Below are 14,274 nucleotides of genomic sequence, written 5' to 3' on the forward strand. Positions count from 1 at the left end.
ACACACACACACACACACACACACACACACACTCACCATCTTATCTTGGTCAACAAATACAATCCAAACATCAACTATTTCTATATGCAAACAACAACCAGAAACGAACATTTACCAAATAATAACTAAAGAAAAAGTGTAATAGCTGCAAATCTAACAACACTTAGTGGATGTTTATGTTAAAACCTATCTAAGAATAGAGATTTGCACAATAACTCATGATCCATGACTATCAGAATACACTTGAAGGGAATCCAGAGGCCCAAGCATTGCACAAATGGCACTGGCAGACCTTGCCTTCTCCCCATCCCCTCTGGTTTGCTAAAAACATTAAGATAACATCGCTAAAGCCAGCCCCCAAGGTCTATTCCCTTCTTTGGCCACTTCCTTTTCCTGAGGATGATTACCAAATCCACCCATCAAAATATTGAATTCCAGGAATGAAAAACCTACTTATGCTCATCTAATTTACATGCCCAATCAAAGTTAAACACTTATTTTTAGCATAGGGTTTCACTTTTACCTTATAAGCTCCATTTGATAATGGGACACGTCTGTCTCTTTATCCATAGGCAATTCATTTTCATAATCATCCTCCCCCAATAAATATCCCTGACCCATCTAGGTGGCCACTTTCTTTCCCTGTTTTCCCCCCTTCTCCCTAGTCTTCTATCTCCTGTGTTTGTCACTTATTCCCTGTCCTTTTATTCTTTAGAAAAATAAATCTTCGTGCTGAGAACTTGGATTTGGGTTATCTTAAGTTTAATTTGAAGTCCCAACAATTCTAATGCATAATTGTTACTGAGCATTCAGTCTCAGGGAACATGATTCAGACCCTCTTTCTATAGTTAGTATTTCCTAGGGTGGTGATGCAACAGTAACAAAGGTGTGTGCCCCACATTGGGCATGATGCCAGTGAACACAAAATTAGGTCTTGCCGTGTTTATCAGCCATGGATTCCAGTAGAAAGGAAAGAAATGTGGCCACAAATTCACAAGGTAAAACATTTGCCTGCCATTCATATACATTCCCCAGGGCCTCACCCAATGTAGAGGAAGGCACAGAAGAAAGGTGGGCCTAGAAGAAATTACAGTTACTCTCCCGCATTTTATTACAGAGATCTTCCCAACTTAGGTCAGAAACAGTCTTTCTGGAGAGTTAGGTAAGATCACATAGCCAACCACAATTGCCTAAACTAGAAGGATTATTGATTAAGAACTCTTGGTTTAACACCAACAAGAAGTGGGAAGTAGATACCAGACAGATGCCTTAGTAGTTAAGAGTACTGGGTCCTCTTCCAGGAAACCTTGGTTTGATTCGAAGCATCTATGTTGTGGCTTACAAGCAACCCTAACTTCAGTTCCAGATAATTCCATATCTTCTTTTGATACCCAGTGGGGAACCATATATATATGTATATATATATATACATACATACATATATATATATATGTACATGCAGTGCACATAAAATGTGTTAATTATTTTGAAAAGAATTGAGAAGCAGCTAACAGCTTAACCATGAATAAAGACAACAAACAAATATTCACAGAAAACCAAATTCCCTAGAAAGAGAGGGGAGTCTCTTTTTTGATTCAGGAAGAGCTGGTTAATCACTAATACAAGGTATTGTCACATCTACTTAGTATGTCTTAAGCACATTTCCTGACCTGACCAGTGGAGAAAAAGAAATTAAAAGGGAGAACTGCTAAATAAGAATCAAGAGATAAGTAGTATGAAAACCTATGAAATCTGTCCAAACATATGTTTAGTGATGTCTCCTACTCAACACCCTTACCTGATTTAAAGTCCAACTAGATATGTGAAACTCAGGTAAAAAGTGTGTCATCTAGTGGCTGTACTGTCCATACTACATGTGAGTGCTCAGTTGATGGTGCATGACCCCCTAGAGCAGAACATCCATCTGACTTGATTCTGTCAATTTTGTTGTTGATTTCACCTTTGCACCACTGGAGCCTCAAAGGCTTCATGCTACACAGTAATTGCTACATGCAAAACTTTAGACATGATATCACATAGTAATCTTTTATCCTCTTGACTCCATTTCCGATGCTTCTCCCTCAATGTTTGCTGCTGGATTACTGCACATTGCAAGACGATTTAGGATGTATATTTATATTCTTTCTTCCCCTCCACTGCAATCAAAGCATTTCATCATTATCCATCCAAGGGAACCTGAATTGACTTATGTTACAAACACTGCTTCAGGACCCAAGTAGGCAAGGAGCCTGTAACTTGGATTTGGAGCACTGTAAATGCCAGAAGGACATTGCACAGTATGAAAGACAGAGGAGACTTGCAATGCTCTAAGTAATGTTTTATTATGCATTGGTGCAATGTCTGGATTTTTATGTATCTCTTTGTGGAATCCAGTATTTTCTCTCTTCTTAAGATTCAGTGCAGTGAAGTATATGTTTTTCCATGAGCCATTTTTTTTTCCTTAGGGTGAATCTCGCCTGGCATAAGTAAATTGTTTTGGTGCATTCCTAGATTTTGTTGGCGAATATTTTGTCATGGATTTTTAAATCTAAATTCATGAAGGATGTAGATTTGTGGTTCCTCTGATTCGTAATGCTTTTCTCTAGTTTTGGTATAAGACAATGCCTCTCTCAGAATGTTTTAGGAAATGATTCCTCTTCAATTTTCTGAAAGAAATTGTAGAATTTATGTTATTTATTCTTTGCATGTATAGTAAGGAATCCATCTGGATTGGAGAAGTAGCTTTTAGACTTTTTAATACTCTTAGTCCAATTTCTAGAGTGGTTGTAATTCATGTGACCTCTTTTTTGAAAGGAATATGACAGTTAAAAAACTGAATATCAACCTGACGAGATCTCCATTCACACTGGAGACACACCTCTAGGCATGTGTGTGAGGGAGTTTCTGCAGTGGGTTAATGGAGGGGGGCTTCCCTTACTGTGGATACACACTTCCAAGAGCTGGAGTTTCTGACTGAATAAAAGGAGATACAGAATGAACCATCCCATTCTTTTCTCTGTCACCCTTCTGTGGATCCAACATGACCAGGTCTCTCACACTCCTGCTGTCTTGATATCTCCTCCAATATAAACCCTTCCTTCCTTATGTTGCTTTTGAAGGGTATTTGGTTGTAGCAACCACAGAAGTAATAAATATATGCAGCTTTATTGTTTTGTGTTTTCTTTGATAATCTAGTTGATTTAACTGAATTGATAACGTCAAACAGTAGAGTTGATAGAATGCTTAGTTCAAAATGTTCTTTGCTGTTCACATATTGATTTTATAATTTTCATTGCATATATTCATTATACATTATATAGAAGATATATTCATAAACTCATATCTTGTATGGTTAGCATACTCTCATATCCCCTGGACTTTTCTTAATTCCTCCCCTTCAGTTAGTCCCCATTGTTTCTCCAGATATTAGTGCCCATTTTTTCACTTTGGCTTTCATGTCATTTATGCATAATAGTTTTATGTCTCCATAAGGAGTCAGGAGGTATATATTAAAGGAAACACATATTTGTCTTTCTCAGACTGATTTAATTTGCTTACTATGATTATCTCTCATCATATTCACTTCAGGCAAGCAGCGTGACTCCATTCTCAATTCCTCTACACTTACTTTTGAGACAGGGTCTCTCAGAAAACCCAGAGCCCATCTGTTGGTTAGGCTTGCTGACTAGTTAGCCCAAGGGATCCCCCTGTCTAGCTTTGTCTCAAACTCAGTCTTAGGCTTACAGGTGTGTACCACCATGTCTTTTTGTCATGTGGGTGCTGGGATCTGAATTTAGGGACTCGTGTTTACACAACAAGCATTTACTTTAGCCATGAGGCAAAAACGAAAAAACTTTTAATGGTTTTAAGAGACCTTCACCATTTACCTTGCACTGTTTGCAGTTGGGATATCATTGATATATACACTCCACTGAACTAATAGTTAATAGTTGGTCAAAATTTGTAAAAAAGTCTTTTTTCTTCTTGAGGGAAGTCAACAAGATTTCACGTACAGCATCTAATAATAGTAAAATAGTTGTGTACGTTTAGTTTGCATGCCCAACAGCAGTGTGTATGGGCTTCAATGCCCTGCATCCTCATTCTTGTCACTTGCTCCTGCCTGGCGTATGTTCTTGGTTGGGTGATATTACTCTGTGGAGGTTTTAGATTCCACTTTCTCTTTTAAGGAGCAAGACATTTTAAACAAAAAAAATCAAGAAACAGAACAAACAACAGTATGGAATGAGGGATATCAAGATGAAAAAGAAGAGCTCCGATAGTTCCTTGATGTGAAAAGTCTAAACACGACAGCTGCCTCCCTGCTGTCTCCTTTCAGGGCAGAATCGTCTGATATGCCTCAGACCATCTCACATTCAGAACTAGATATATTCCAGGATAATAAATATGGCAAAGCCTAAGAGCCGATGGTCTTTGAACAATTGATTATACTTATATAGTGTCGTTGAGTCATGTCTAAAGACTCAACATAGGAAGGTGCTAGGATGTTACAACAGTGAAAATTCACATGCCATGTTATTGAGAGTATTAATTATCAATATTATGATTGAGACAATTTTCATAGAAATTGTCTTTAGAGCACAAGTCTTAGGTCTACATGAGGCAGGACTCTGTCCTCCAAGCTTACACCGGTTTCCCAATCCCTTTATCCAGTGAGGAGTTCAGCGTCTAGTTTTCCCTTCCATTAACACTACAGTCATCAGCCTTCGATTGTCCTGATTCTTAGCCTCTGTCTATTTGAAAAGAGCTCTATAAAGACACCTCCAGATCATGTACAGGATCTGCTGTTGTAGCTCTAATTTCTAGTCACAGTACTTGTGCTAAGGCATAGTTTTTGCATAGTTGTTGAGATATAAACTATGTCCTTTGAAGGAACAGAAAGCCCTGCCCTTAGCTGTCAAGCCATCATCCCCCAGTCCATAATGTGTTCTGAATAGTTTCTCAGGCTACTGTTTCCAGACAGCTGTTCTTTCTGGAAGTTCAGCAAACATTAACTTGCCAGGGTTAACAGGAATTCATTGTGGGTTCCTTGATTCTATGTTTTACAAATGGCTTTGGAAATTGTCTGTCAAAGTCTGCCTGTCCATTCACCCTCCCTGAATTTGAAGTCTACATAGCCCCCAGTAAAGTATGGAGGAAAGCCATGGACTTCCCTCTGCTTCTCTTTGTAAGGAAACATTTTCTGATGTCAATTGAGGACATTCTGGACATTGTGTCCTTATGGCACAAGACTGAAAATGAAAACATACAGGCTCAGCTTCTCAGATATAGCCTGGATGTCAAGAAACCACATGACTTCTTGAATGGGTTGGATCCTGTTTGTTGAGTTGTTATATATTAGACTGTTAGAAATTTTTCCAAGTCTTGAGAGTATTAGCATCAGGTACAAAATGTTTTTTATGATAAACCTCAGATTACAAAATGAACTCTGTAGCAAGCTCAACTGCACAGCAAGTGGGATCACAGAGTTCAGACAGAGCAGAGGCAGGACCTTCAAATAAGGAAAACACCGGACACAATGCATGTGGATGTTTACTGAGCACAAGTTCTGTGTCACAGCACTGTTGGGGGTGCACAGGGAAGCATGAAGTCTCATTAGACCCAGTCATTGTCCTAATAGGGTTACTGCAGTGGGTAAAATGGATGCCAAAGGGTAGAGTAGAGGAAAGCCAGAACCCTATACACTAGATAACTGAACAGCTCAAGGTCACCAAGGAGAACAATTGAATCTTAACAATAACAAATTTATTTAAATGCAGTTATGTGAAATGAATTCAGATTTTAAAGCAAGGTTTGTATTTTCTTACTCAGATTTATTTCATTATATATGTTTGTTTTTCTTTCAGTAAATACAGTACCACACTATAAATGTATATTGTTGGTAGTCGTACATAAGTATTAGTTACCTGCACATTTAATTTTTTCAGATAGAGGATTACCATGTAACCTGGGCTAGCCTCAAACTGATGAGATCCCTGCCTTAGCATTTCAAGTCCCATGACTTGATGTGTGTGATAACACACCAGCTCCTATGCAATTCTTAGCTATGTCTCTAGAGAGCTCCGCTTTGCCTGCCCCCATGACAACCATCATTTGCTGAGTCAAGATTAGGATCATTTTGTGAGGGTTCAGAAAACCTGGACTTACAATTAACAGAGTACGTAAATATATATTGATTTATAATTAAGAATTTTAGCTACTTTCATTTTGAAGTCTGAATAATTATTCCTCTTAGTTTAACTCATTTTAAATCTCACATTATAGCCGGGTGTTGGTGGTGCACGCCTTTAATCCCAGCAGAGGCAGGTGGATCTCTGTGAGTCTGAGACCAGCCCGGTCTCCAGAGTGAGTGCCAGGATAGGCTCTAAAGCTACACAGAGAAACTCTGTCTTGAAAAACCAAAAAAAAAGAAAAAATCTCACATTAATTGGTAAATTTTATCATTTTCATTCTAAGAGGATTCAGTTTGGGATTCAGGTTGAGTACTGAGGCAAACTGTTTTCCAGTGTGAGATTTATTAGAAGTTATTAATGCCATGGACAGACACACAGCAGCAAGATGGTGGATCAGAGGAGAGTTCAGTCCCCAACCCACTGATGGACAGACAGTATGATGAGGGCTCTGATGAGAATTTAAGCCCCTGAGGCAGAGTGGGGGTTCTCTTCTTGGAGGTCTGAGAGGAAAGAGGATTGTATTTTGTAGCTCACAGCACTGACCTACAACTATGCTGTCCCTGACTGCTGGGCAGCAGGAGGGAGTCCTTCACTGGGGTGTAGAGAGAATGCATGACTCTTAGGGTGTGAGGAAGTGGAGGGAGGGGTGCATTCACTGTGTCCAGTACTTCAGTAAACCTTTCATGGCCACGAGGCTGGCAACCTGCGGTCTGTGAGACTTGGTCAAGTAAAAATTGAATGAGGATGGCTGCTGTTCTCCTGGAATCAGGTAAACATGCACAGGTCCACTGCCATGGATGTTTATAGAATTTCATATTGAGCTCTGTGGTGAGGCAAGGGTGTCAGATAGAGAGAGTTTAAGAATCAGGGAGATCAAAGGTTGATGATTGTATTGTTAATGGAAGGGAAAGCAGGATGCTTAATTCCCCAATGAATAAAGATATTGGGAGATCGGGGGAGGCCTGGAGGACAGAGTCCTGCCTAGGATAGCCTGAAGAATTCTGCTCCACAGACACCTTTCTGCCATGTTTGTTTGTGTGTGCATTTCTAGGGATGAGACCAAAGGCCTGAAGAAATAATATAAAACATCTGGACACTAAAATGAGGAGCAAGACAAACAACTAACCCACCCATGCCACCATTAAGTTGTCCTGTGGGGCAAGAGTAGTCATCATAGAGGGAGAGCTGGCACAGCAAGCATTTAACTCAGTGTGTCTTCCACAGCTTTGCTGTCTGTGAGCCTCATTTATTGTTGTTTTGTTTCGTTTTCATGGGTGGCTACATCAATACTGTATTCATGTTTATGAAACCATATAGAGTTAATATTATAGATATCTTCATATGCTGCTAAGGTTTTGTTGAGCCTGGCTTTATAGGCTATATTTTAAATATCATCCAGAAGGATGGAATCGATAGTACAATAGCATATAAAGCTTTAGCTAATGGCATGAAAGAATTTTAAAACTTGCTCGGGTTATAATGGAGGCTGCAATACATGTGAAAGTTTCACTCCAAGTTCATGATATTAGGCTGGAGGTCATTAAAGACTAACAAAATGCCATCAAATCTGGTTATGCATGGTGATAGACATGGACCTATCTGCAGTCTTCTACATGCCAGCATCCAGTTATGCCAGCACCATTTGTTGAAGATGCTTTCTTTATTCCATCATGTAAATTTAGTTTTTTTGTCAAAAATCAGGTGTTCATAGGTGTGTGGGTTAATATCATGGTTTTCAACTCTATTCCATTGGTCTACCTGTCTATTTTTGTGTCAATACCAAGCTGTTTTCAGGACTATAGCTCTGTAATAGAGCTTGAATTCAGGCATGGTAATGACTCAGAAATTTTTTTATTATACAGGGTTGTTTTGGCTACCTTGTGTCTTTTGTTTTTTCATATAAAGTTGAGAATTATTCTTTCAAGGTCTGTGAAGAATTGTGCTGGGTTTTTGATGGGGATTGCATTGAATCAGGACTGATCCAGACCCCAGGAATGTGGGTGTCAGTGAGGAGACCTTGGAAATCTATGGGGCCTCCTGTAGTAGATCAGTATTTATCCCTAGCATAGGTGTTGACTTTGGGAGCCCATTCCACATAGAGGGATACTACCTGAGCTAAGACACCCAGGGGTAGGCCTAGGCCCTATCCCAAAGGATGTGACAGACTCTGATGACAGCCTATGGAAGGCCTCACCCTCCCTGAGGAGCAGAAAGGATATTTTATAGGTAGGGTTTTAGTTGGGGGAGGTGGTAGGGGAGGAAGGGAGGGAGTAGGAACTGGGATTGACATGCAAAACAATCTTGTTTCTAATTCAGAAGAAGAAATCTGGTTATGCAACCATGGATATGCTATAAAGAAACCTGTAAGTTGTACCTTTAATATATAATAAGTAACCAACACTAAGATAACTATATTTTTTTCAGTAATGGTCAAGCAAGTACCCTTTAAAATTTAAAATGTATCTTTTAGTGTTGTGTTTGTTGTGTGCATATGATATGTGTGCACACTCATGAGTGTGAATGTGTGTGTGTGTGTGTTTGAAAGAGGGAGCTGGAAAAGGAGATGGAGGGTAGGGGAGCAGAGATAGGTAAAGGAGAGGGATAGATAGACAGAGACAGAGAGAGAGACAGGCAGAGAGAGAGAGAGAGAGAGAGAGAGAGAGAGAGAGAGAGAGAGAGAGAGAGAGAGAGAGAATGTGTGTGGATTTCAGAGGACAGCCATCGTGTTGTTACTCACTTTCAACCTTGTTTAAGAAATGACACTTCCATTGCTTTCTGCTGTGTTTTCCAGGCTAGTTGGCCTGTGGGTGTCTGAGGATTCTCTCATTTATGCTCCCTATCTCCTGTAAGATTTGGGAACACAGGAATTCATGCTATTGCATCCTGCTGACACACAGGCTCTGGGATTCACATTCATGCCCTTCCATTTAAACAGCAACCACTTTTATGCTTTGAACTCTCTCTCTAGCCCTCATTTTCATTTAAGTGTGATTCCTCATAGATTTAGTGGTCTTTCTCCTTTAGCACCTGCAAAGTTTTGTCTATATTCCTTATCATAATTCTGCTCTGTTGTCCTAGATTCACTATCTTACTCCATATTTAGAACTTTATCCTTAAAAAATCTTTTCAAAGATTTCTCACCATGTGATGTGAAAATCACACATATGTAAATAGGATTATATATATACAGATATATATATATATCTGTATATATATAAATAATTAGAAGTGCGATGAATGGTATCTAAATTAAAGGAAGACACATGATGATTGGGGAATTCTATGTAGACCTGTAAGATTTTTCTGGGAACACAAAGAGTAAAATATTGAAGTGTTCTGGGAGTGAATTTGTGCATAGTATGACTCAGACTCAAGGCCAGGAGAACAGGAAAGCAGCTACAATCAGTGCTTGTAAGTGACCTTAGGTAGGTGAAACTACTTTTTAGGTTGCTTACAGGGATAAAGATCCATAGAGATGGCAAAAACAAAGCCACTGTGGACTGTACTAGGTAACAGAAACATGCCAGATGTCCATCCAGGAATTGCATCTCAGCACACTTTCTATCTTTCAGGAATGGTAATTTCTTCAGTAGATAGAAAGACATCAGTGCCAGTGGAGTGGTACAAGGCTGCAATGTCAGATTTGGGATACTGAAGGGGGATGATCTTAAGTGCCAGTCTAAGCCGAGCATTGGTGGCACATGCCTTTAATCCCAGCACTTGGGAGGCAGAGGCAGACAGATCTCTGTGAGTTTGAGGCCAGCCTGGTCTCCAGAGTGACTGCCAGGATAGGCTCCAAAGCTACACAGACAAACCATGTCTCAAAAAACCAAAAAAAATGAAAAAATATGATAAAAAATTAAGTGCCAGTCTAGCTTGAGCTTCACAGATGGATGCTATCTAACAAACAATGAGATAAAAAGGTAATAGAGGAGTCCTGTGCCCTTAAACATGCAATGTTCAATGTGGTTAAAGTACTTTGTGCAGGGGTTTTAGTTATTTGCTTGTAGTTTTTGAGGGATTCAATGATTCAGGGTTCATGGAGCAAAATCTTTCTATAATGATCCTTTCTTTGTCAGGGACTCAAAGGTGAAGAAAAGCTCTACTACACAGAAAAGCTCTTAACTAATCAAGTGTACTAAGCATTAATCAATGTTTTCATCACTGACCATTGAATGAGAAAATTAAGATGTCACAAAATATTACCTGAACCTTATTGGTCAAGGTTTCCTCTTGCTCTGCCAGTAGCCTTGGCTGTATCTCTTTCCATTTTCTCAGTCAAGTGTTTCAAATAATCCTCAAAAGATTTTTCTTTGTGTTCCACAATCTTCAGGTTCATCTCTTTCATCTCCTTCAACATTTTTGTTGTGTTTTCTGAGGATTGAGCTTGTGCAGATTCCACTGAGAATAAAAAATATGGGCAGAAAAAAGTAGGATCAGTGTGTAGCTTCTCCCTCCAATGTTCATTTGTGTGGATTCTTTATAGGGAGAATTTCTAGGGTCAGTATTTCATTGTGGGTGACCATAGCTCTTCTGACACATTTTCGTAAGCCAGGTATGACTTTCAAAAGATGTGAAGACACATCTTTGCTCCTTATGCTATTGTCTGAAAACATAATTTAACAGAGCCAGGACCAATGAGAGGGCCATAGTTACCCTTGGGCTTCATTGGCAGGGGAGTAAGAATGTCTTCAGACTTGTTCTTCACAGGGAAAAGACTCCTCTTGAACGGCCACCATGGCCCTTCCACACACTGAATTTAAGTTAATTCAGATGACAAATTATTCAAGGCACCATTTAATAAAACCCATTCTTTTACACAACTCATTTAAAATAAAGTTTAAAATTAAAAAAAAAACATTTTCCTCAATGTGAGCTAAAACATTATTCACTGAACCCCTAGTAGTGATACTTTGTTGGGCATAAAACTCCTATGTTCACTTTGGGTCTAATTTTCTCCATATTCGCATCATTCCTACCATATTTGACAGCGGATGTAAACCCTTAAATCAGAGCATGGGTCTAGAAGTATTGTGTGAATGGGAATAGAGAAATATACCTTAATCAGAGTACACAATAACCTTTTATTTAACATATATTATTATAAAATTTATGTTTTCTCTAAAGTAAATGTAAATAATTGACATATATTATGCACTTAGCCATCCTTAAAACCATCGGCAGTAAAAAGAAGAGGGAAATGAACAGAAATCATCTTAGTAACAACTATTGTTCTTTATGGACTGTCTTCATTTTTCAGTGTTTGTGGGCCAGTTTCCCTGCAAGCATGATTTGTTCATGTTCAATGCTATTGATTGCACTTGAGCCCTGGTGACAATGGGACAGGGAAATATTGACTATACAAGTGTAGAGACTATTACATTTTAGGAGTATTTCTCTGTTTTTTTGCCTCTATATCCTGAATCTCCTTCTGATGTCTTCTCTCTTCAGAGATTTCTTCTTCGAGATGTAGTTCTGGCTCCTAAGGAGTAATAGGTTGGTTAAAGAGGCATAACATGAAAGGATCTAACAGAAATTGTTCATACTTATCTAATTACTTTCTTTTTCATTACTCAAACTAATTTCCTAACCAGACTTGAAACTCTCTTTTAAGTTAGCCTTCTATCTCAACTTATCTTATAGTCTGTTACTTTCTCTTGAGGCTCCAATGTTTGGAATTATTTCCCAAGCTCTTCTTCACAGTCTTCAGAAGAGGCTCATTTGTGGAGTTCTGAAGTAGTCCTGCTGTAGAGTTCTATTTTGGGATACTTGATCCAATAGGTAACACAATTGTGTGTAATGAACACACTCCTTTCCTACTCCAACTTCCTTCTTCTGCAGTGTGGGTACATTTCAAAGTGATGGTCACTTGGGGGGATTTCTCCATGGTGCTCAGTAACAGGTATGATTAGATCATGAATTATACTTGGATTATTAATCATAAGAAAATAAAGTTGAGAACACTGGGATTACAGCTGCCCAGAATACACTTCTGGCTCAACACACAGACTCTTCAGATTTAGATGAAGCCCAAAGAGAAGTTAGGGTGAAACAGTGAGAAGAGTATCTCCCCCATGTGTTTCAATAAAGACAAAATCATTGTTGATTCAACTTAGCAGAAAATAATGTGAGTTATTTTACTATGATATGTGACACAGCAATACTTTTTTCTCATTTGCAACCGCAATTTTCCTTCTAGAAAAGGTAGCCACTTGCATATTATTTGATATGGCTTCAATATGAAATGCATTGGAGGTTGTTTGTTCAGGGCTTGGTGACCACTAGCTACTGTATAGTGAGGGAGAGAATAATGCAGACTCCAGGGAGCACAGTAAGAGGCCTTTAGCAACTGCAGATTTTCTAAAATACAAACACAAAGGATATAAAACTGCAGTACAGTGTCGGGCTGCAATAGTCCTTTACCTAGACTAACTGTGCTAACCTCTAGTTGGTGTCTTTAATTCTTACCATTAGATGAGAATTTTGCATGGTACAATAGAATGACTTAAGTGTAAGAGCCATTATTTTCTTTTACTCTGCTACTGGCTTCTTTATTAGTGGTAGGACCCTGTGTCTAACTCTCCCCCTCCTTTGTGGGACCCTATCTGGCTTGAGCCTTACAGGTCTTGTGCATTCTGCCAGAATCTCAGTGAGTTCATATGAGCATTGGCCCTGTTATATTGGAAAATGATTGGAGTCGTTCACTACCTGAGCGCTTGCAATCTGTATGACTCTTCTCCATAGATCCCTGAGCTTTGGGGGATGGGTGTTGATGACTTCCCAATTAGGGCTGAGTGCTCCAAAGTCTCTCATTCTCTGCATACTGTCCATTTGTGGTTTTCTGTGTTAATTTCCATCTACTGCAAGAAGAAGCTTCTCTGATGTGGATTGAGAAAGTCAATGACCTATGAATATAGCAGTATGTAATTAGGAGTCATTGGATTGACAGGTTTCTTAGGCAAAATATTAGTAGTAGGTTTTATCCTAGGCCCGTGACCTATCCAGTCTCAGGTTCATGGCAACTTTAACAGTGTCAGGAGTGAGCCTTAAATCAAAAAAAAAAAAAAAAAAAAAAAAAAAAAAAAAAAAAAAAAAAAAAGGTTGGTTATTCCCATCGCATGTGGGCACTATTGCACCAATATGTCTTTCAAGCATGCCATTGTTGTAGGTTACAGGAATTATAGCTAGGTAATATGGATGATTGCGTTTCTCCTCTATAGCATGCAGAGTGGCTTCCAGTACCATGAGTGCTAGTCAGTAGGAATGAGGCTTCTGGTTATGCACCAGCTTGACTTCTCTGCATTTAATAATATAGAAAGTATTGTCTCCAGTAATAGGGACTTGCCATCAGGTTGTGGAAAGTTGCCAATGGACATGGCAATGGCCTTTGATGTTTGAAGGTTTCCATATGGCCCCTTGTGCCAATGTATATTTGATCGATCTCTCTCTCTCTCTCTCTCTCTCTCTCTCTCTCTCTCTCTCTCTCACCCTTTCTCTCTCTCTCTCTTCAGTTTAAATGCTTAAACTGGAGCTGTGTTATTCCAAATATTTTTTAACATTTAAATCCCGAATGGATTTTGAAGAATAAAATGATGCTTGTAAAACACTTGTACAATGCATGTCTGTGGATAGCTGTTGTTTGTAGTGACTCAGAAAAATACAACCCACCAGCCTTTTTAAAAATGTGATCAAATGGCTCTGGACTGTTATCAATGCACAATGGTAAACAGAGTAAGATTGAAGGGGCTGCTACAGAACATGAGCCGGGGAATTCCTTATACCATGTGATTGTCTAACCCCCTACAGAGTGGTTTCTGTTAAAGAATCTGGAAGACAAAAATGACAGTGTACCTGAAGTTTAAATGCTAATGTCCGCTCTTGCTCTCCCTTTAGCTGGATTGTGTCATTCTCCGTTTTCTGAGTCAGCTGTCTCATGTGTTCCTGATAACTCCTTTCTTTCTGTTCCATCAGTTTCTCATTCTTCCTCTGGGCTTCCTCCAACAGTTTTGCAGCAGCCACTGAAGATTCAGTTTTCTTAGGCTCCACTGAGAAAGAGGGGAAATTGATTTTATGTGGGACCAAA

General features: G+C 39.1%; 1 pseudogene; it reads right to left on the reverse strand.

Annotated features, from left to right (window-relative positions):
• LOC100763553 overlaps window positions 1-14,274 on the reverse strand; it is a 44,902-nt pseudogene that overhangs the window by 22,719 nt on the left and 7,909 nt on the right.

Source organism: Cricetulus griseus (genome assembly GCF_003668045.3).
Source record: "Cricetulus griseus strain 17A/GY chromosome 1 unlocalized genomic scaffold, alternate assembly CriGri-PICRH-1.0 chr1_0, whole genome shotgun sequence".
Lineage (NCBI taxonomy): Eukaryota > Metazoa > Chordata > Mammalia > Rodentia > Cricetidae > Cricetulus > Cricetulus griseus.